The 21,546-nt window shown below is 40.0% G+C and overlaps 1 pseudogene; it reads left to right on the forward strand.

Annotated features, from left to right (window-relative positions):
- The first annotated feature begins 10,583 nt into the window (after window positions 1-10,583).
- On the forward strand, window positions 10,584-10,684 carry LOC114010064 (uncharacterized; annotated as a pseudogene).
- The last annotated feature ends 10,862 nt before the right edge of the window (window positions 10,685-21,546 follow it).

The raw sequence follows: 21,546 nt of genomic DNA on the forward strand, positions 1-21,546 counted from the left end.
AAAAAAGTATCTATTAAAAATTAGCAGTGGGGGGACCAGCAATTGGGGTAATGGCTATGTGGCTGGATTCCCATGTAGTTGACTGCGGTTTGATTTCCAGTCCCGGTGGCTTAAACTCACGCCAGGCACGTGTGCGTGTGTGCCCAAGATCCCAAGAGGAGAATGGAGGAGAAGGGATTGTGGTGTGGCCATCCCCTCGGGGGGGGCGGGGGGGTGATTTCTCACTTTCTGTCTCTCTGTCTCTCTCTGTCTTTCTGGTGAGCATGCACACCCTATAGCAAAAACTTCTCAAAAAAAAAAATATATATATATATATTAGCAGTAGGCTCAGCAGAGGGCACAGTGATTAAGGCACTGAATCCCGTATGGCTGACCCCAAGGTTTGAGTACCAGACTCTGAGGTTTGAACAACACTCCGAGTGCATGTGCATGTGTACTCAAAATCCCAAGAGGAGACTGGAGGAGTAGGAACTGAAGCATGGCCATCCCTCCTGGGGAGATGATTTCTCACCTTCCCTCTGTCTTATTGTCTCCCCAGTGAGTGCACATGCCATATAGCAAACATCTAAAATAATAATAATAAAAAAGCAGTAGCAGTAAGGCTGGCCTAGTGGTGCAGCATTAGTGTGCTGCTCAGGTGATGCTGGACCCACGAGAAAGATGGAGGGTCGGGTTCCCGCCTGGCCTGTGTTTACTGGTACCGCCCTGATACTGGCTGGATGCAGGGAATTGTGGCATGAGACCTATTGGGAGTACTTGTCTCTCCTTCTGTCTCTCTCTTTTTTGGTCTTTAACTCCCATGAAAGAAATACACTTTTAAAAATATATAACGGCCAAGATAGACGTATTTTGATCCAAAGTATGATAGCATTAATGTATATAATCTTGCCTGTTACCTTTTGGGAATAATAATAAAGAAAAAGAGTTAGCATTCCTATAAGTGTTAGTTACTAGCTATAAAATGCTGCTCCGAGGACACACCCTATAGGTTCTTAAGAGTGTGTAATAATACCAGACACACATTACACCCACACATTATAAATTTGCATTTAACCTTTCCTAGAATTGAAATAAAATTTAAATCAGTTTGCAAAATTGTTTGTTGCAAACTAGTTGAAGGCATTAGACATGTTGAATCTTCATGGAATGCATGGCTTCACATAATACTGAACAAATGTAGTAACATAAGATAAATCCATGTACTAGACTTAAATAGTGTAACATAAAAGAAAAAAATAAGATCCTTTCTTTTTTTTTTTTTTTTTGCTTGTGCTAGTGGGTAGACTGCCATAGAAACCAGTATTTATGTTTTTAAAAATATTATTAGATGCTCTTCTGTGCTAGGTAGTATGTACGCCCCTGTATATAGGTTCATTCATAAAACAAACACTTCTATTTTGATGGAACTTATTATTTAGCAGGGACTATGGTTGATAATCAAGTAAATAAGCAAATACATAATAAAAAATGGTTTTGTGTAATTTTTTTTAGAAAGAAACATATGGGGGGAATAAAATGGAGCAGTAGTTACTTACAAAGAGGGGATTAGGGAAGTCCTTTTTGTGTTAGGAAGGCAAGAGCTGAAACCTGAAGGACGAGAGAGCCCGTGGTTAATCAAGGTGAAGAGTGGAATGACCCAGAGAGCACAGACCACGTGCAGCTGCTGGGGAGGTGAGACGAGGCAGACTTGAAAGAGGAACTGCAAAGGCTGTGGCTCGGTTTGTGAAGGGAATGGGGACATACGATGAGCTTTGACATGTATGATCTCATGTTGCATTGTGTGTCTGTCTGTTTTTCTAAAAAAGCCTCCTCTGGTAAATATTTAACTGTGGAGTCTATGAAGTAGGGGTGCAAGTGGAAACAGGGAAAGAAAAGCAGTTGTCCTTACTGTTCACGGATCAGCAGGATCAGCAGTGCCTGGGAGCTCAGTGATAACTCAGAATTCCTGAGCCCAGCCCAGATGTAGGAAACAGAATTGCCATTTTCACAAGTTCGCACGGTGATTCATACACACATTATTACAGATTGAGGATCCACTGACTACGTGATTATCACATGGGACTTAGACGGGAAATGGTTTAAATGGAAAGACGTGGCTTGATTCGAGATGCACTTTGTAGGTTACGTAACGAAATCGAATGAGGTAAACATATGTTTTCAACTGTAGATGGTCTTGGCTTTAGTAGTGGCCTACTTCACCTTTTGCTTTTTTTTCTTTACAATGGGTTTACTGGCATTTTAAATCCATTTTCAATTTATGGTATTTTTGACTTCATGTGGGCTTACCAGGAAGTGACCTCATGTTCAGGAGCATTGGTATTCCATGTTCCATGACCAGGAAATAAAGATTTCCTGCACCACCAGACCTAGTTTCTTCATTTTATATATATATATAACACACACACACACACACACACACACAGAGACAGAGAGAGATAAAAATATATATTTAGTCTCCTATTTTATTTAAAATAAATGGAGAGCCAGGTTCCTGGAACAGTGGTGATATGCTGTTCCAGAAAAAGTGGATTCCACAAGGTTACCTTAGTTCGAGTCCCCACCCTCCACAGGAAGTGCACTGGCAATGTGCCCAAATGCCCAGAGTCTGACAGACCAGGAGACAGCAGGAAGGGGGTCCTCGCATGGCCAAGCCCGGCGGAGGGTGCTCCTCTCTCTCCCTGTCTCTCTCACATGTGCACATGCTCTATCATAAATAAAGAAGAAGAAATGTAAAATAATAAGATAATGTTTTAATTATACTCCATAGCACATTTTTATTTCATTATAAAAGGATAGAACACTTATTAAAACCTATGCTGAAACGTTTGCTGTATTTGCTATCTGGATTGGTGTACCTGAAGAAATCATAAAGCACATGGATCTAACCAATTGCAAAAGCACCGTGTACATTGAACAGAATGGCAAAGATGGAAAGTCTGGGAGCATTGGTATTTGAACACCTATTAGAAATAAATATGACGAAGTTCATTCAATCGAGATTAAACAAACCTTACTCTGTGCTTCAGGTCAGCATGAATGAGTAAGGCTGTCATGTGAATGAAAAAAGAACTTGCTCTGGAATGGAATCATGACCAAAAAAGAAGAGCAAAGACTCCTGTTTTCCTAATTTCAATTGCCCACCCTTAGGTAACAGCGTGTTCGTTTACTGTATTCCACAGCGTGGTCATTCTGAATGTGATTAACTCTCACGTAACAGTCATCGACTTGCAAGTCTGGTTTTACAGGAAATCAAGAAAGATGGTGAGGCTGTTCGAAAATGGTAACATCTGACCTATTACAAGCCTGGGTGAAAAACAGAAATACTGAGACTGTGGCAACAAAACAAACCCATAAATGCACAAGACGGGAGTGCAAGCCGTTTACCTTTACAGCTGCGTGGTGCAGATGAATCACAGTGCTGCCAGCAATACCGGGTCTGGTCAATGTCAATTTTCCCCAGGCATCTGGTATTGTCACTAGTGATTTTACTGAAGATTACCCATCAGTTAGTGCAGATTTGTTTTTTAATTGGCCCTTACCGCACCTGCCACATTTTTCTTGTTCCCGGTCCCAGAAGCTTTTGCAGAGAGGAAGAAAGGGGCTACCTGGAGAATATATTTTTAAAATGCACCATGAAGGACGTTCATGAGAACAATTAAGTCTTTGATAGAAGGGGGGGAAGAAAAAGCTACCCTGTTTAATATCAGGAGAACGAATATAGGTCAATTATGAGTGAATTAGTAAAAAGTATCCAAAGCGACCACATTCATAGAAGTCCAACCTTAGAAGGTGATCATTTTCACAGTATTTTTTTTTAAATTATATAATAGTCAAGGATGACATGCTGGAAGTGAATTATGAACAGGTGGGCAGGGTGTCTGGAGGGCACCTCCACTCATCAGGTTGACAAACAGCAGGATGGATCACAGGGTAATCAGCAGGTGGCCAGGGAAGCAGCAGGCAGAATGATTTGCTACATGATATTTGGCATTAATTACAACCGTCGAAATGCTGGGGGCGGCTTTGTGTTAAGGTGAGGAAAACAAATACGGCTGGTGATTTCATGTTACCTTAGCCATCTACATGGTTTGCAACCCTTTTCTGATTCTATTCTGTTATGATCTGTCAATACTATCCTTTGGCATAATATATTTCAGACCCAGTTTCCAAATCATTCACAAGTGCCTTGTTTAACCTCCTTATACCTCTTCACAATATGGTCTGGAAATAAATGTATAATGGGAAGACCTTGGAGATGTAACATAGTATCAAAATTGATTTTACCTTATTGGTTTATATGAACCCATAGAAACATATCCCTAACATGCAAACAATGCACAAGGGACATCAGTGGCATTCAGAATTCGGATCAGTAAGCAATATTGAACAAGCAGAATGACAATATGACAAATTGAGGCTCAGTTTTTTCATGAAATTTGCACATGCTTGCAAAAGGAAATTTCTGTGATTACTGCAACTGACCCATTTTGAGGCTTAAAACCTTGATAGGGCTTCTTTAATCAGAAGAAAAGGTCTGTAGCTTGTTTTTGTGGTGAAGTTCATCAATAAAATGAATAGGCAAAGGGAGATCTTGCTGTGCTTCTACCACAAGTATTTCATTAAGCACAAGACGTAGGAGTTCATCTTAGACTGAAGAAGGGTTCGTAGTGGGACCAGCAGTTAATGTAATGGCTGTGTCACTGGACTCCCATGTAGCCAACTGCAATTTGAGTCCCCAACCCAGTGGCTTAAACTCACACCAGGCGTGTGTGCATGCATGCCCAAGATACCAAGGAGAATGGACGAGAAGGGATTGCAGCATGGCCATTCCCCTGTGGTGGGGGTGACTTCTTGCTTTCTGTCTCTCTCTCTCTGTCTTTTTGGTGAGCACACATACCCTATAGCAAAGACCTCTCAAAAAAAAAAAGGAGGGTTCGTCGTATAAACTATCCATTTTCTTCTATTTCTTCCCCCCTTTTTTTGTATCATCTCATCATTATATTACTTTTATTTACTATTTTTTTGTTATCAAGGTAGTATCATATCATAGCTATTGCTTTTCTACTCTATATTCCCAATTTCATATACTCCATAATGAATCGTGGACCTGTGTTGAGAATTTTTTATATCGTTTCATTTATTTCTTCCATGACCAAGAGAGACAGAGAGAGCAGAAGAGTGAGCCGGCACTCCTAACAGGAGTTGATGTCACCAACCAACCTGAGCATCAGTCTGAGGCTAGAGTCAGTCTGGGTCATGAGGACACGTGTGCTCAGCATACTCAAGGGGGTTTCTGGACATGACCCCGGACCGTCCCATGTGGGGAAGCCTCATAAAGCTTTGTATTTTACCACAGTCATTAGCTGGCATCATGTTTTTTAATGTTTTTTTAATATTATTGAAGTGTCAAGAAGATGTGCTCAACTAGCATCCATCCATTTTCCTTGTATTAGAAGTCAGCATTCTTGACTGGAAGTAGAACGTTTACACGGTTGACTCGTGTGAAGGGTAGAAGTCCTAAGAAAGTGTCAGCTTCCTCCTTACTAACTGCTCTGGAAACTAAGCTATTTTCTTTGTCTATTTAAGAATCGAAATTTGTCATGACTTTAGGTTTGAGTCTAATGACCAGAACTGTATACACAGCTTGCATTCCTAAAAATAACTTCATTGTGTGTTATCTGGACTGTAGGTGACTCGTGGAAGTGCCAAGTGGTGACAATGCTAAGCCTGTTTGTTCAGTGGCTACTTTTCAGTCCCTCAGAATAAGCTTTTGCCACAGTGTTGGAGAAGGAGATGGAAACTCTCCAGGATTAGAAATTAGTTTTTATATCTCATAAATATGTAGGGCAATCAATTTAACAATGGGTTTAATTTATAATGACTTAATTAAAATTGGAAACAACTGTGCAGTGACAGAGAAATTCTCTTCACGTGTGCATTCGAAGGTAGTTTTAGAAGTATACCTCGTGCATAATAAGTTAATAAGGGTTAAGCACACAGAAGAGAGCTTGGCTTATAGTTAACAGTATCTGTATTGATTGCATTTGCTATTGATTGACTGAAGTAGTAATTGTGCTTTGATGACAGTCTTAAGGTTCCATAGGGAGTCAATAACGAGATGTTTGTTTTGGTAGTAGATAGCACTGTTTAGCAGAAACATGAACACTTCCTAAATATTTACTGTGGCAAACCAAAAACTAGCCCTTAAACGATACCCATGTCCTAATACCTAGAACCTTTGAATGTTACCTTGTACGTGCCCCTCTACTTCGCAGTCTCCAACCCCCAAAAAGGTTCTTTGCAGCTTTGATAGATTAAGGATTTTGAGATAGGAAGATTATCCTAGATTAGCAGTGTGGATCCTGTGTACCCTTATCAAAGGGAGGTAGAAGGAGATTTAATTATATAGAGGAGGTGACGTGAAGATAGAGCAAAGAACTTGGGACATGTCTGTCCTCTTCCTAATGCCTTGTTCTGAATCACTGGAGACAGTTGTCGTGGGGAAGTGCAGTGCTTTTCACAGCTACTGAGTTCATTTGTGCTGGAGTACTCTCATATAGGTGCAGAACTACTCTCGTACCCAAATGCAGATTCTGCCCTTTGTTTGAATTATTTATTTAATTTTATTTATTATTATTATCATCATTTTAATTTGTATTGAGTTCACCAGAGACAGAAAGAGACAAAGTAAGAAAGCAAGCATCCAGATCTGGGACTTGAACCAGTGATTAGCCATGTAGGATTCCAGAGCCTTAACCACCACACCACCTGCTGGCTCCTGATTCTGCTTCTTAGGGCCATCATGACCCATGGAAACCTGAGAGGTTGCAACTGTTTTTTCCTCTCTGATGAGAGAAGGAAGCGACCTGCTGCATCCCTACTACATTCTAGGCCAGTGATACCGAAAGATGTCAGGCAGAGTCATGAACCTGCAATTGTAGTAACATCCTAACATTCCAGGACTCCTATCTAAGCAAATTACTCTGGATGTCACAAAAAAGTAATCTGATGTCAAACATGTGTTCAGGGATGATAGGCAATCTGAATCTATGGCTATCCAGACTCCTGGTAGGTGGTACAGGAGATGTACGATATCTTAAATGGAAATAAAAGAGAATAGATTTCCTCATGGAAAAATTATTCCATATAGCGAGTAATGGTGAGAGTTATCTCAACTGGAATTGAGACTAGAATTTAAGTCTCTGTACGCAATCAGCTGGTGATATGAATTAAAACAGTTGGATTAAACAATAGTTAACTTTCTGAGTCAGTGTCTTTGTTTTGAAGAGTTTTATTCTTCAACAAATCACCCTGTAGGATATGTTTTATGAATTTGTGTGAGTTATGCACTTTTGAATTTGGAGAAGAAGGCAGAGTCAAAGGAAGATAGAGTATAGGTCACAAGAGTGTGTGCACTAACAAAAAGATGCGAAGAAATATCACACAAGGGTGTCTGAATCTTCACAGAAGGCAATGGTAAAATCTGCATTTCCTAAAACTTACTGCTGGAAAAGAGCTAAGGCTGGGAACAATTGGAGAATGGGGAAAGTTTATTTTGTTGTTTGTTTTCTAGTCCCCTGGAATTAATTTCAAATGGAAATAGATAGAATGTTCTTTTAGAGGCAGGGTGGGACATTTATACCATATTTCTATCAATTCCAATTAGATAGCAAACATCAAGACATCTGTGAGCCAGTGAGACTTTTTTTACGTTTCTGTGTGTTTCTGTTGTTTCCCTACAACCTACACAGAAATAGGTCCAAAGATGACATCTACAAAAGCATTCATTTCTGTGGAATAAGAATTGCACTTAGACCAGTCCCATCAACTAGTGGCTAAGGGAGTTTGAACTGTGGTTCAAATCCTGGTCCTAATGACTTCAAAAAATGCGAGGTACATGTGTGTGCATGGCCCAAATACTGGCAGATGGAAAAACACAGAAGGGGCTGCAGTGTGACTACTCCTCACTCTTTCTGTCTCTCTGTCTCTCTCTGATGAGCGCACAAGCCCAATTAATAAAACAAGGTTGATAATGATAATACTTTATTAGGATTTTATTATATGTGTTTAGAATGCCTTGTGAACACCACATTAATACTAGACATCTAGGTCAATTCATACATATACAACATCACCCAAGCACATACACAGGAGCTTCACAAAGTTCATGGAAAATGTGTGTTATTGATAAATCGTGCATGAATTTAAAACTTTTTGGAAGCAAATTATATTCATGCTTTAATTCCTTTTATTTTCACAAATTTTGTAAATCCCCCCGTATTTATAGTGACATTGTAAAACATCCAGGAGGCAGCACGTACTACGCCTTGAGGAGTGTACAATCCTTAAAAGACTGGGCTTTGGAACCGGAATGCCTGGGCTGTGAAACTGCTTTGTAATTTACTAACTCGGCCCCTTTGCAGAAGTCGTTCAATCTCTCTGCACTCCAGTATCCTCACCTGGTAAATGCGGACAAGAGCACCTTCATGGCTGATCTTATGTAACCCAGTGAGCCAATACACGCAGGGCACTTGCAACACTTCTTGGTTATAGTGGGTGTTTAGTGATTAGAGTTAGCTCTAATCAATCTTCATCACAAGCTTTAGAAGCACACATAAATTATATATATATATATGGCATACATAAATTATACATATATACACATATACACATATATACACATACACATATACACATACATGCATGTATATATGCACACAACATACACATATGCATACACACACGTGCACATACATATACATACATATATACATATACATGCATGTGCATGAATACACATACATATACACACATACGTATATACACATATACATACACGTATACACATATACATGTATATGCATACCACATGCATACACACATACACACATGCATATACACATACATATACACACACGTACATACATACACATACATGTACACATACATTACATACACATATACATATGTGTATTTATACATATATGCACATACACATACATGTAGATACATACGCATACACGCATATACTTATACATGCATGCACATGTATATACACATGCATGTATATGCACATACACATATATGCATATACATATACATGCATATATATGTATATACATACACATATGCATATATACATATATACACATATATACATATATGCACAAACACACATATATATATATTTGTTTTTGTTACTGTTATTTATTATTTTAAGGTGTACACACACACATATTTAACTCCCATTTTATATGACAGGAAAATGACAGTATTTCTTAAATAATTAAATTTCTGTAACTAGGAAGTGGAGACAGACATTAGGATGTGAGCCCAAATTTCCTTCTGTTTCTTCCTTTCTTAAAACTAATACATCATTACATTTTCTCACCATTAGTACAATCGATCTGACTTATTAGATGTTCTATGTCTCTGCTTCATCTTCCTGACTTAAAAAATAAATTATAGCATCTGTTATATAATATGTGCTCAAAAACATAAGATCATATTATTACTTTTTTTTTTAGAGAGGTTTTGCTACAGGGTGTGCGTGCTTGCCAGAAAGTTAGAGAGAGACAGAGAGACAGACAGAAAGCGAGAAATCACCCCCCAGGGGGCATGGCCACGCCACAATCCCCTCTCCTCCTGGGATCTTGGGCACTGACGCACACGCACCTGGCATGAGTTTAAGCCACCGGGTCTGGGACTCGAACCACAGTTGACTACATGGGAGTCCAGTGACATAACCATTATGCTAACTGCTTGTCCTGACTTTTGTGATTGCTAAACTTGCCATTTGCTCTCTTTCGTCAGAGCCATAATCTTCTTCTTCACTGTTTCCCCATTATCGTGGTTGAAACTCAAAGAATTTATACATAAGAGTCTTACAACATAAAAAAAGTAGAGAGAGCAGAGTTTATGGGGAAAATACGCTCTGTTATTAAATAGACTTAATAATAACTTTTCGAACACCATCTGCTTGCAGCTTGGAAATATGGATACCATTTTGTGTACCTCTTTCTAATTTTAATAATTATCCATCTTTTTTGTTTGTTTTGTAAACCTGGCCTTAATCCCAGACTTTAATTACTATTGTTTTTCAACCTGCCCTGAATTTTAGTTTAGAGACAAATCTCTGCTGAGGATTTTTTGCCTTGATACATCTCAGCCAGCTCAGCATAAGAAATGTGTTTATGTGTCTGTGCTGATTTTTTTGTTTGTTTGTTTGTTTTTTTGAGAGAGATTTTTTTTTTTTTGCTATAGGGCACGTGCGCTCGCCAGACAGAGAGAGACATAGAGACAGAAAGCGAGAAATCACCCCCCGGGGTGGGGGATGGCCACGCCACAATCCCTTCTCCTCCATTCTCCTTTTTGGGATTTTGGGCACGCACGCACACGCGCCCGGCGTGAGTTTTAAGCCACCGGATCCGGGACGCGAACCACAGTCGACTACGTGGGAGTCCAGTGACATAGCCATTATGCTAACGGCGTAATGTCCCACATGATATGTTTTTTGAAACAAAATTTTTCTCTTTTCAAATCTTAAAAACCTTATATGAGGTGTCTTCCAAAGCTTATAGAGTGCCCACTTCAGTAGCGCATATACTAAAATCGGAACGATCCAGAGGTTAGCGTAGTCCTGTGCAAGGATGGCACGCAGGTCTGTGAAGGATTCCATATTTTTAGAGGAAGAGGAGGTGAAACTCTTAAGTATATCTGGAAAGCGATCTGTCCCTGGAAGTGGTAGCAAGGTGCCACAGAAAAAAGTAAAACCCGCTGCTGACGAAGGTGATGACGAAGATGGTGATGACGGAGATGATTTTGAAAATGAGGAAACAGAAGAAAAATTTGCAGTGAAGAGATCTATACAAGGGACCAGCAGTTGGCATAATGGCTCTGTCACTGGACTCCCATGTAGTCAACTGCGTTTCTAGTCCCGGACCTGGTGGCTTAAACTCACGCCAGGTGCATGTGCGTGTGGGCCTAAGATCCCGAGAGGAAAATGGAGGAGAAGGGATTGCAGCATGGCCATCCCCTATAGAGCGCATGCGCCCTACAGCAAAAACCTCTTAAAAAAAAAAAAAGAAATAAAAAAAAAAGAAATCTATAAAAGATGCTCCTGGTAAAAATGCTCAAAAAATCAAACCAGGTTGGAAAAGTCTCAAAATCATCAACACCAAGATCAAAAGGCCAAGAATCATTCAAAAAACAGGGGAAAAAAATGCCTAACACACCCAAAGAACCTAGTTCTGTAGAAGACATTAAAGCAAAATGCAAACAAGTATAGAAAAAGGTGGTTCTCTTCCCACAGTGGAAGCCCGGTTCATCAACTACGTGAAGAATTGCTTCTGAATGACAGACCAAGAGGCTATTCAAGATCTCTGGCAGTGGAGGAAGTCTCTTTAAGAAAACAGTTAAAACAGTTTGTTACAATTTTCTGTCCTACTTCATTTCTGTAACACTGGATATCTGGGTGTCCTTTTAATAATGCAGAGTGGAGACTTCCTACCTTGTTTGATAAATGTTGTCCAGGTTCCATGGTCAAGAACGGGTTGTCCAAAATGCCTGTTTAGTTTTTAAAGATGGAACCCCACCCTTTGCTTGGCTTTAAGTATGTATGGAATGTTACCATAGGACACAGGAGTAGTGGTGGTCAGACATTGAAATGGTGAGGAGACAAAAATACACATGTGAAATAAACTCAGTATTTTTTTTTTCTTTTGGAGAGCTTTTTACTATAGGGTACATGTACTCGCCAGACAGACAGAGAGAGACAGAGAAATAGAAAGTGAGAAATCACCTCCCAGAGGGGATGGCCACGCCTCAATCCCTTCTCCTCCATTCTCCTCTCGGAATCTTGGGCACGCATGCACACGCGCCCGGTGTGAGTTTAAGCCACTGGGTCCGGGACTCGAACCACAGTCGACTACAAGGGAGTTCAGCAACATAGCCATTATGCTAACTGGTGGTCTCAGTATTTTAATAAATTAAAAAAGCTTATGGAAAATGTATATTATAAAAAAATTAGACAATTTTTGCACAAAAATGCAATTGTACTGTAATTCAATTTTTCCATGAACTTTTCAAGTCCCCATGTAGATCTTTTCAGCTTGAGGTCAAAATCTGCCACACCTGGAGTTTCTAGAAATAAATCAAAACTAATCAAGCCTGTAAGTTTTATATTCTGATTGTCCAATATAAAATGTATTAGATTCAAAGTATTAATGCTACTCATTTCAAGACTCATGTAAAATTTAGAAAAAAAGTGAATTAAGTTACAGGAAGATGAGAGAAAATTTAACAACTAATACATCACATTTTTAAATGATTGTAATAACATTCATAGTACTGAAAATGTTTATGTATGTGCCTTCCATACTTACTCTGTATTTAAAAAAAATTTATTTATTTATTTTAATTTGACAAGAAAGGGACAGAGCTACTGGGGGAAAGTGAGAAAGCAAGTCACTAGGTCTGGGACTTGAACCAAGGTCAGCCATGTGGGAGTCCAGCGCCCTTAACCTCCGTACCACCTGCCAACACCTATTTTACTCTGAATTTATGTACACTAATTTATCTATACATAAAATATTGTATAATCTGCTTCTGAAGTAATTTTTATTATGCTTTATTTAAAAATATTTTTGCTATAGAACGCATGTGATCATTGGAGAGGAAAGAGACACAGAGAAAGTGAGAGGAACAGTGAGAAATAACCCCTTAGGGTAGATAGTCACTCTCTAATCCTTTCTCCTCTATTCCCCTCCTGGGACTTTGGGCATGTATGCACATGCACCTGGCATGAGTTTCAAGCTGCCAGGTCTAGGACTTGAACTGGTGTTGGCTATGTGGGAGTTGAGCACCTTAACCACTAAGATACCTGATGGTGCCTATTATGCTTCATTTCACACATCCATGTAGAAATGAAATTATTTGGGGCCTCCCAGTGGATTGGTGCTTATGACACCAGGATCCCTCACAGCAGACCATGGGGCTCATGTCCCAGCCCTGCAGCTTGAGAAACACCGGTTGTGTGTGTGCGTGGAGGTCCTAAATTCTGATGGGACAAAGAAATCGAGGAAAGGGATTGTGCCATTACCAGACCCCGTTGAGAGTGCTCTCTCCTTCTGTTCTGTTTCTCTATTTCTCTCTGGAGGGACCAGCAGTTAGCATAATGGCTATATCACTGAACTCCCATGTAGTCGACCGTGGTTTAAGTCCCGGACCCGGTGGCTTAAACTCAAGCCGGGCACGTGCGCGTGTGTGCCCAAGATCCCAAGAGGAGAATGGAGGAGAAGGGACTGCAGCGTGGACACCCCCCCGGGGGTGATTTCTCACTTTCTGTCTCTCTGTCTCTCTCTGTCTGTCTGGCAAACGCACGTGCCCTATAACAAAAACCTCTCAACAAAAAGAAAAAAAAAAAAACCTACATTACATATTTCTCTCTGGACGTGGAAAAAAATATAAATAAATAAGTACCTAACAAGAGGAAAAGACGTGAAATGACTGTCGAAGGTCACCTGAGCTCCATTCCGCAGAGCTGAGGCTGTACATCTAGATCTGCTGCATTCCAAGACCTGCAGCTGCAAGAATCTCTAGATCCTGTGCCTCCTTGGGCTGTGGTTCTGTTTTCTCCTGTCCTTAATAAGCAACCACTGTCCCAGGATATGCTTGCCTTGCTGTCTCTCCTTCATCGCCTGACAGTCTTCCCAGAAGTCACCCAGCTTCAGCCGTACCCCTTACAGGTATGGACGTCTGTCCTGGCCCTGGAGCACAGTGGTCAGGTGCTCTGCAGAGGATGCTGCAGCCCACAGCACAAACAGCTTCAAGTCCTAGCCCCATGGGCTTGGGAGACACGCCAGGTGCACACATGCACACATGCCGAGGACTGTGACGAAATGAACTGGAGGGAAAAAGATTTTGTCAAGACCGGGCCCCATTGTGAGGTTCTCTCTATTTCTCTTCGCCTTTGTCTTTCCCTTTCTCTTTATCTCTTTCTTGTGCATGTATTTGTCCTCTGGCATGAAAAATCTGTTAAAGACAAGAATCTTTTTCTGTCACTTGGAAATATTTATGTAAAAGGCCTGTCTCTCTCTCTCTCTCTTTCTCTCTCTCTCTCTCTCTCATACACACACACACCCCACTTGTGAACTGTCTCTGTGACCTCATTTCCTGACTGAGGCTATAGTTTGGTCTGGGTATTTGAAAATGAATGAGCTTGTGAATCTGAAACTTACAAACTTGTCCTCATTTTGTGCCCAGAATCTACACCCCAGAATTATTTCTAGCAGAGATTTGACTCCAAACATTTCATACTGTAAATAATGAAAAGCGTTTAGTTCAAAAGTTCTTCCAGCAGGGTAACGGATTGGCAATCTCGCCTCAGATATATTTAAAAGTCTGCACTTTCATATTCTGAACAGAGCCCTAAACAAATCTGCAAACCCTTTTAAGCATTTCCCCCTGCGGGTTGCACACGGTGTTTGAATCAGGAGGTTTTGATTACATGAAACCACTGAGAATAGGATTGTTAATTCCTCAGACACATGAGCAAAATGAAAGGAAAATCTTCACTGAAAAGATGATTAAAGACTTAAAGGGAAATGGATTTAAAAAGTGAAAATTAAAAGAAGTAAAATGCCAAAAATAATGTGTGTGCGGATATGTTTTCATTTTCCTAAAGACACAAGTGGAATTAATATTCACTCCGTGTAGTGTACCAGTAACTCGTCGACCCCATGCAGTCAGAGACTGGGATAGTCTTAACAAATAAGTTCTCTGATAAAGTGATTGTTTAAAACTCTATCTATACGTACTTGCAAAAACCTCTTGAAAAAGCATTGCACTCTTTATCCATTAATGGGTTCCAGTAATATACAGCAGGCTTGTCTGTGTGATTCATAGTGATTTAAAAAAGTGACTCACACTCAATTTCCTCATGTTTAAATTGTACTCAGTGTGCACTTTTTGGTGTTATATGTTAATACTCTGAACACTGCTTTTGTACAGGCTAAATGAGATTTCTGAATATTAGCCTTCAAACAAGTATGTTGTTCCAAAGAATCATTGTAGCGTTTAGAGTACTTTCTCCACAAACTCCCTTCCTTCAGCCCCGGGCAACCACTGGTCTGTGTTCTGTCTCTCTGGCTTGACCTCGCGCGAATGATGTAACGTGAACTTCTGAAACTAGCTCTTTCACGTAACATAATATTTTGTCATTTCATCCATGATGTAGCCTGTGTCAATATTTCATTTCTTTGTATTGCTAAATAGTATTCTATTGTCTGTTTACACCAATATTTTTCTAAGGAATTATGTATTTATTTTTTTGCATTATTTTAAAATTTGTTCTAAGGCATGTCTGCTCATCAGACAGGAAGAGAGAGAGACAGTAAGAAAGCAAGCCGTCAGGTCTAGGATTTGAACTGCCATCGGCCATGTGGGAGTCTAGTGCCTTAACCATCATGCCACCTGCTGGCCTGACCACTATTTGTTTATTCATTGATTTGGCTATTAAGAATAGCACTATTATGGCGCTGGCAGTTGGTGTCCCATATGGCTGACTGAGGTTCAAGTCTCAGAGGAGAATGAAGGAGGAGGACTATCCCCCCACCCCGGGAGGGGGTAGTGATTTTTCACTTTCTCGCTTTTCCTCTGTCTCTCTCTCCAGCAAGTGCACATGCCCTCTGGGGAAAAAAAAAAAAAAAAAAAAAAAACCTAAGAAAGGGAAATAAAAGAATCAGGCCAGCAGGTGACATAGTGGTTAGGGCACTGGACTCCCACATGACTAACCATGGTTCAAGTCCTGGACCTGGTGACTTGCTTTTTCACTTTCCCTTTCTCTTTCTCTGTCTCTCTCTGGTCAAATTTAAAAACAATAATAAAAACAAATCGAATTGAAAAATAATTCTTAAGAAAAAAGAATAATACTGTTATGAACATGCACGTGGAATGACTTGAGTTGCCTTTTAAACTTCTTTAAGGTATTTATCTATAACTGAATTAACTGAATTGCAGAAGCATATGATATTTCTATCATTAATTTTTTGAGGGACACCAAACTCTTTTATTTTTTTTTTTTTTGAGAGGTTTTTGCTATAGGGTGTATGTGATCGCCAGAAAGACAGAGAGAGACAGCAGAAAGTGAGAAATCATTGCCCAGGGGGATGACCAAGCTGCAATCCCTTCACCTCCATTCTCTTGGAATCTTGAGCATGCACGCACATGCTCCCGGCGTGAGTTTAAGCCACTGAGTCCGGGACTCGAACCACGGTCAACTACATGGGAGTACAACAATGTAGCCATTATGCCATTTGCTGGTCCCAACCACCAAACCTTTTAGACTGCAGTTGAACCACTTTATCTTCCTACCAGCAATGTACAGGGGTTCCTCATTCTCCATGTCCTAACCACCATTATAAATATTATTATTTATTATTATTCATTGTTATTATCATAGCTTGCCCTGCTGAGTGTGACTCAGTACCTCATTGCAGTTTTAATTTGTATTTCCCTAATGACACATATGAGGAGCCTTCAAAAAGTTTGTAGAAAATGCATATTATGGAAAAAAATTTACACCAAACTACACTGTAACTTTAAATCATTTTTCACCATCTTTAGAAGTCTTTTTGATTTGCTTTTTATTTATTTATTTTAATTTCCATAGGACATGTGTTCTCACCAGAGACAAGCAGAGAGAGAGACACTGAGAGAAAGAAAGGACCTCCATATTTGGGTAGGGTCAAGCCACATTGTCCATGCTTTGGACATATACACACACATGCCTGCTGGTTTTTAGTCTGGCAGGACCAGGATTCAAACCATGGTCACTCATCTGGGATCCAACTTCCCTTAAACACAAGGCTACAGGTCCAGCCCAAGACACATACTATTCTTTTCATTAAATTAAAAAATAGTTATTTCTAGATCAGTTTTATCATTACTTCCGACATCACTACAAGAGTTGTTGCTTTACACTTGATTAATATGTCAACTTTAGTATCTCCCACTTGCATTTTACTTTCTTTTTTTTTCTTTTTTCTTTCATCTTTTTTTTGGAGAGCTTTTCGCTATAGGGCGCAAGCGCTCACCAGACAGACAGAGAAAGACATAGAGACAGAAAGCGAGAAATCAACCCCCCCAGGGGGGATGGTCACGCCACAATCCCTTCTCCTCCATTCTCCTCTCGGGATCTTGGGCATGCACGCACACGTGCCCGGTGTGAGTTTTAAGCCACCGGGTCCGGGACGTGAACCACGGTCGACTACGTGGGAGTCCAACGACATAGCCATTACGCTAATTGCTGGTTCCCTGCATTTTACTTTCATACAGAAACAAAAATTAAATTATAATTATTTAAAATTCTCATTATTAAATAAAAAATGCATGATCTCCATTAAAGACAATGTCTTTCAAAAGCTTTCTAGTTCTTGATGTTCTCTTTAAGTAAATGTATGGTATAAAAATAAAACTACTTTCTTATTAAAAATCCTTCCTTAGCTGTGTTTTCTCCATTCCAAAACTCTTTATTTTAGAATATAATTATGCTCCTGATGAACCGATGTGGGATTTTAGTTTTATTAAAAGGGATCTAGCTACTTATTTTGCATGTCAACAAAACTATTTTTCATGCAAAAACCAATTCAATAAACTGTAGGAGCCACTTTCAAAAATTCATCCCCTGAGAATGTGAGCGAATTTTCTGATATTGGTTAATTAAATGTGAAGCCCTTGATTTTAGGAAGACAATTATTTCTCATTACTTTATTACAAAAGAGCATAGGATGACCACATATTATTTAATATGCTTGGCTCCAGTGAATGATTCTGCATTGGTTTTGCCTTTATGATGAATTAGTTAACATGGGAAAGTGCTAGTATTTTTCCTGTTGAAGCCAAGTTTATTATCCTTGCCTGTATGTCTGTAATAAGAGAGTGGGAATATAGAAATCTTGTGTCTGGAAGGAGTTAGCTTTGCTTCCTCTGTAATGGCTTCCAATCATTCTTTCTAAAAAAAAAAAACCTAGTCTTACAGAAAAAGACTAGACTTTCATGCAAAAACTCTGGTAAATTAACAGTTCATCATTTTCGAGTACACTGTAATAGAACGCTGTGTTCAGTCATATGCTCTGGTTCCCACTCCTGAAATCTCATTAAAAAGTCAGTCTTAGACATATGGCCGGGTCTATAGCTACTTAATTCTTAAAAGAAGACTACGGTTAGTCTCTCCTTACCTCATTTATCAAATGTGCATGCAAAATGTGGTGTCACATAATGACTTCATTTCATTTCTTTTACTTTCTTTCTCTTTTTTTTTTTTTTTTTTTCTTTTGGTGATTGAGTTTGTCTCAAACATACTTGACTTCTTTCATGAACATTCGTTCTCAAATTCAGGAACTATAAAGACACAATGGCAAATGAAACTTTGATGATACCTTTTATGGCTTTTATAAATATTTCTAATACGTACACACGCACACCTATATTTAAATGTATAACAGCTTCATGGAGGCTTTGGAAAATCCAAGATATGAAATAAGTTTGCAAGTCCGTGCTACATTGCTTACATTGTCATGCAGTATTTGACCTTCATAAATATTTACCTTTCTATTACTTTATTTGGTCGCCATAATAATTTTGAGTGGGATAGTAAAACTAGTCTACTTTTAGATCTAAACAAAAAGGATTCAGATCACTTTAACATATAACACAAGTGAGGCTGGTTCCATAGCCTGATGGTAAAGGCAGCTGGATCGCACATGGCTAACCATGCAGTTCAAGTCCGGGAACTGGCAGCCTAAGAAACACACTGGGTGCTTGTGTGTGCTTGCCCAAAATCCGCAAAGGAGGGAGAGATAGAGAAGAGATTGCAGCTTGACCATTTCCCATGGGGACTGCTTTCTTTTTTTCTTCTCTCTGTCTTTCTGGCTCTCTCTGGCTAGCACATACAACCACAAGCAAAAACCAAGCTAAATAGTAATAAAAATACAAGTAAAACTTACTAATTGACTTGCCAATATTATTCTGTCAACTACAAAAGGTTTTGTGTTTATTTTTATTTATTTATTTTTAAATTAACGATGATGGTGGCCAGCCAGTGGCATGGTGGTTGAGGTGCTAGACTCTCACATGACCAACTATGGGTCAACTCCAGAACTGCCAGCTTGCTTTCTCACTTTCCCTTTTTCTCTCTCTGGTGAGCATATGTGCCCTACAGCAAGTTAAAGAATACTACTACTAAACAAAATTAAATAAATATTTCTCTAAAAAGATCATGGTAATGGCAAATAACCATTCAAATCTACAATGGCAAATAGTCTGTGCATTTGAGACTCAAACTCGTTTTTTCTTTTAGAGAGATTTTTGATATAGGGCATGTGCACTCATCAAAGAGAGAGACAGAAAGAAAGAAAGTGAATCATCTGCCAGGAGAGATGGCCACCCTGCAATCCCTCCTCCCCCATTACGCTCCCGGAATTTTGGGCATGCATGCGCACATGCCTCATGTGAGTTTCCAGCTGCCTGGTCTGGCACTTGAACTACGATTAGCCATGTGGCAGTTTGGTGCCCTAACCATTATGCCACGTACTGGCCCTGAGACTCAAATTTCTTTTTTGAAACTAGTATCACCGTGAAGGAAGAATTTTTAATTATCATAGGCAATTATTCATTCCATTTTATTCTTTCAAGATACATACAATAACTTTATTCAATTCAAGAAATTCGAACGGCATTTCTTCTGGTTTTCAATTGCTAGGGGTTGGAGGAAATTTGAGGCTGATCAAGGAAAAGTTACAACCACAATGAGTCAGTAGTCCATGCAAACTCGGGTGGCCCTCTGCTAGGTTTGCATCCAGAGCCTGGAAAGGAGGGGAGGGAGAAGCTATCAAGAGGGACTTGCGTGGTAATTGTTGTCTGGGAACATGGCAGGGACTCTCCAGGTTAGAGATTCCCCAAGGACAATGGTCACTTGGATCTTTATGGTGAGCAGGTCTTAAGTCAGTTACCTCAGGCTAAACGGAAGCTGGGTACAGTTTTGTAGTCTCTCTTTTGTAGGTAGGCTCTACATGGCTAAAAATCTGCTTATTTTGAACTAAATTTAAAACAACTGGACATGTGAAAAGTTGAGTTAGGCAGTAGTGGGCTTTTGAGTAACGGGTCTCAGACCACCCTGAAGAAGCAAATAACCTAAGAGCCAATGTCCAGAGGTCAGGCTTGCTAACAAACTTCTGGTCTCCTCTCATATATTTTTACTATTTCTATTTTTGCTTGTTTGTTTGTTTTTGTCTTTTGATACAGGGCACATGGACTTTCTTGAGAGAGACAAAGAGAGAAGGAAAGGAGAAATCACCCCTCAGGAGGAATGGCCATGTGACAATCCCTTCTCCATTGTCTTCTCAGGATGTAGGGCATGCATATACATGTGCCTGGTAATCTTTCAAGCTGTCAGGTCTGGGTCTTAAACTGTATGGTCAGTATGTGAGATCCAATCCCTTAACTACCACACCACCTTCTGCCCTCCATACCTGCCCCCCCATCTTATTTTGTAATCTAAATTGTTGCTGTTTCATAATGCCTGTGTTTGGAGCCAAATGGCAAATCATCAAGACTCAGAGTCCTATAGGGACACCAACTAGGATTTCAAAGCCTGTTAGCAGCCAGTCTGCCCATCTGGTGGAGGAGTTTAGGAAAGTAGAAGAAAAAGAAAAAGATTTTTATTTGTTTAATCTGTTTCACCTGTAGAAATGTTGCAGCCCTTTGATGCTTGTCTCTGGCTACCTGTCACATGGGGTGCTACCTATCCATGGGCCACTAGAGGGTTAACAAGTGCTCAGACTCCTTCCACAGCCACAGCCAGCCATAAGTAACTTAGGCTCTTGCAGTTCTCTAACACCAGCTGCCACCTAAATTGCATTGGAGTTAGAGTCGCAGTCCTTGGGCTGCTTGTTACACTCATGTGGGTTATGCCTTAGACATCCATCTCTGGCTCGTCGCTCTGCTGTGTGGTGCCTTGCATATATGCTGTTCTTACTGCTCCAAGTATAGTGGCGATGCAGAGGTGGGACTATTTAAAAAGCTCCCTTGTATGCTTGGAGAGATGGGACTAAACTGGTTTTGAGAGAGGTGGGGAGTGCAGTAGCAAGTACTTAGAGATTCCACTCTGAGCAAAAATCTACTGAAATGTGCCAAATTCCAATACAGGAAATATCATCCATGGCTAGACAGAGAGAATCTTGTGTTAGGAGAGGGCATTTAATGCCCTTACAGGCCCTCCAGGCTCCCTCCCTCTCCAGGCTGTATTGTCTTGTTCCTACGGAGGTAAGTTGGTGTGTCTTAATGTAATTCCAGATGGTGCTCACAGGAGCGGGAAACCTTATAGTCAAACAAGCCTGTAGTTATCCATCTTGCATTCAGCACTCACTGAACAGAATTCCTTACAGGCTCAGACCACTATGGCTTATGATGTTGTACGGATGTCCATGGTCAGAAGGATGGCTCATTATAATAAATCAGGCTTACTGGGAGCTTGGCCAGGGAGAGGCA

The sequence above is a fragment of the Tupaia chinensis genome, unplaced genomic scaffold (genome assembly GCF_000334495.1).
Source record: "Tupaia chinensis unplaced genomic scaffold, TupChi_1.0 Scaffold000702_1, whole genome shotgun sequence".
Taxonomy (NCBI): Eukaryota; Metazoa; Chordata; class Mammalia; order Scandentia; family Tupaiidae; genus Tupaia; species Tupaia belangeri.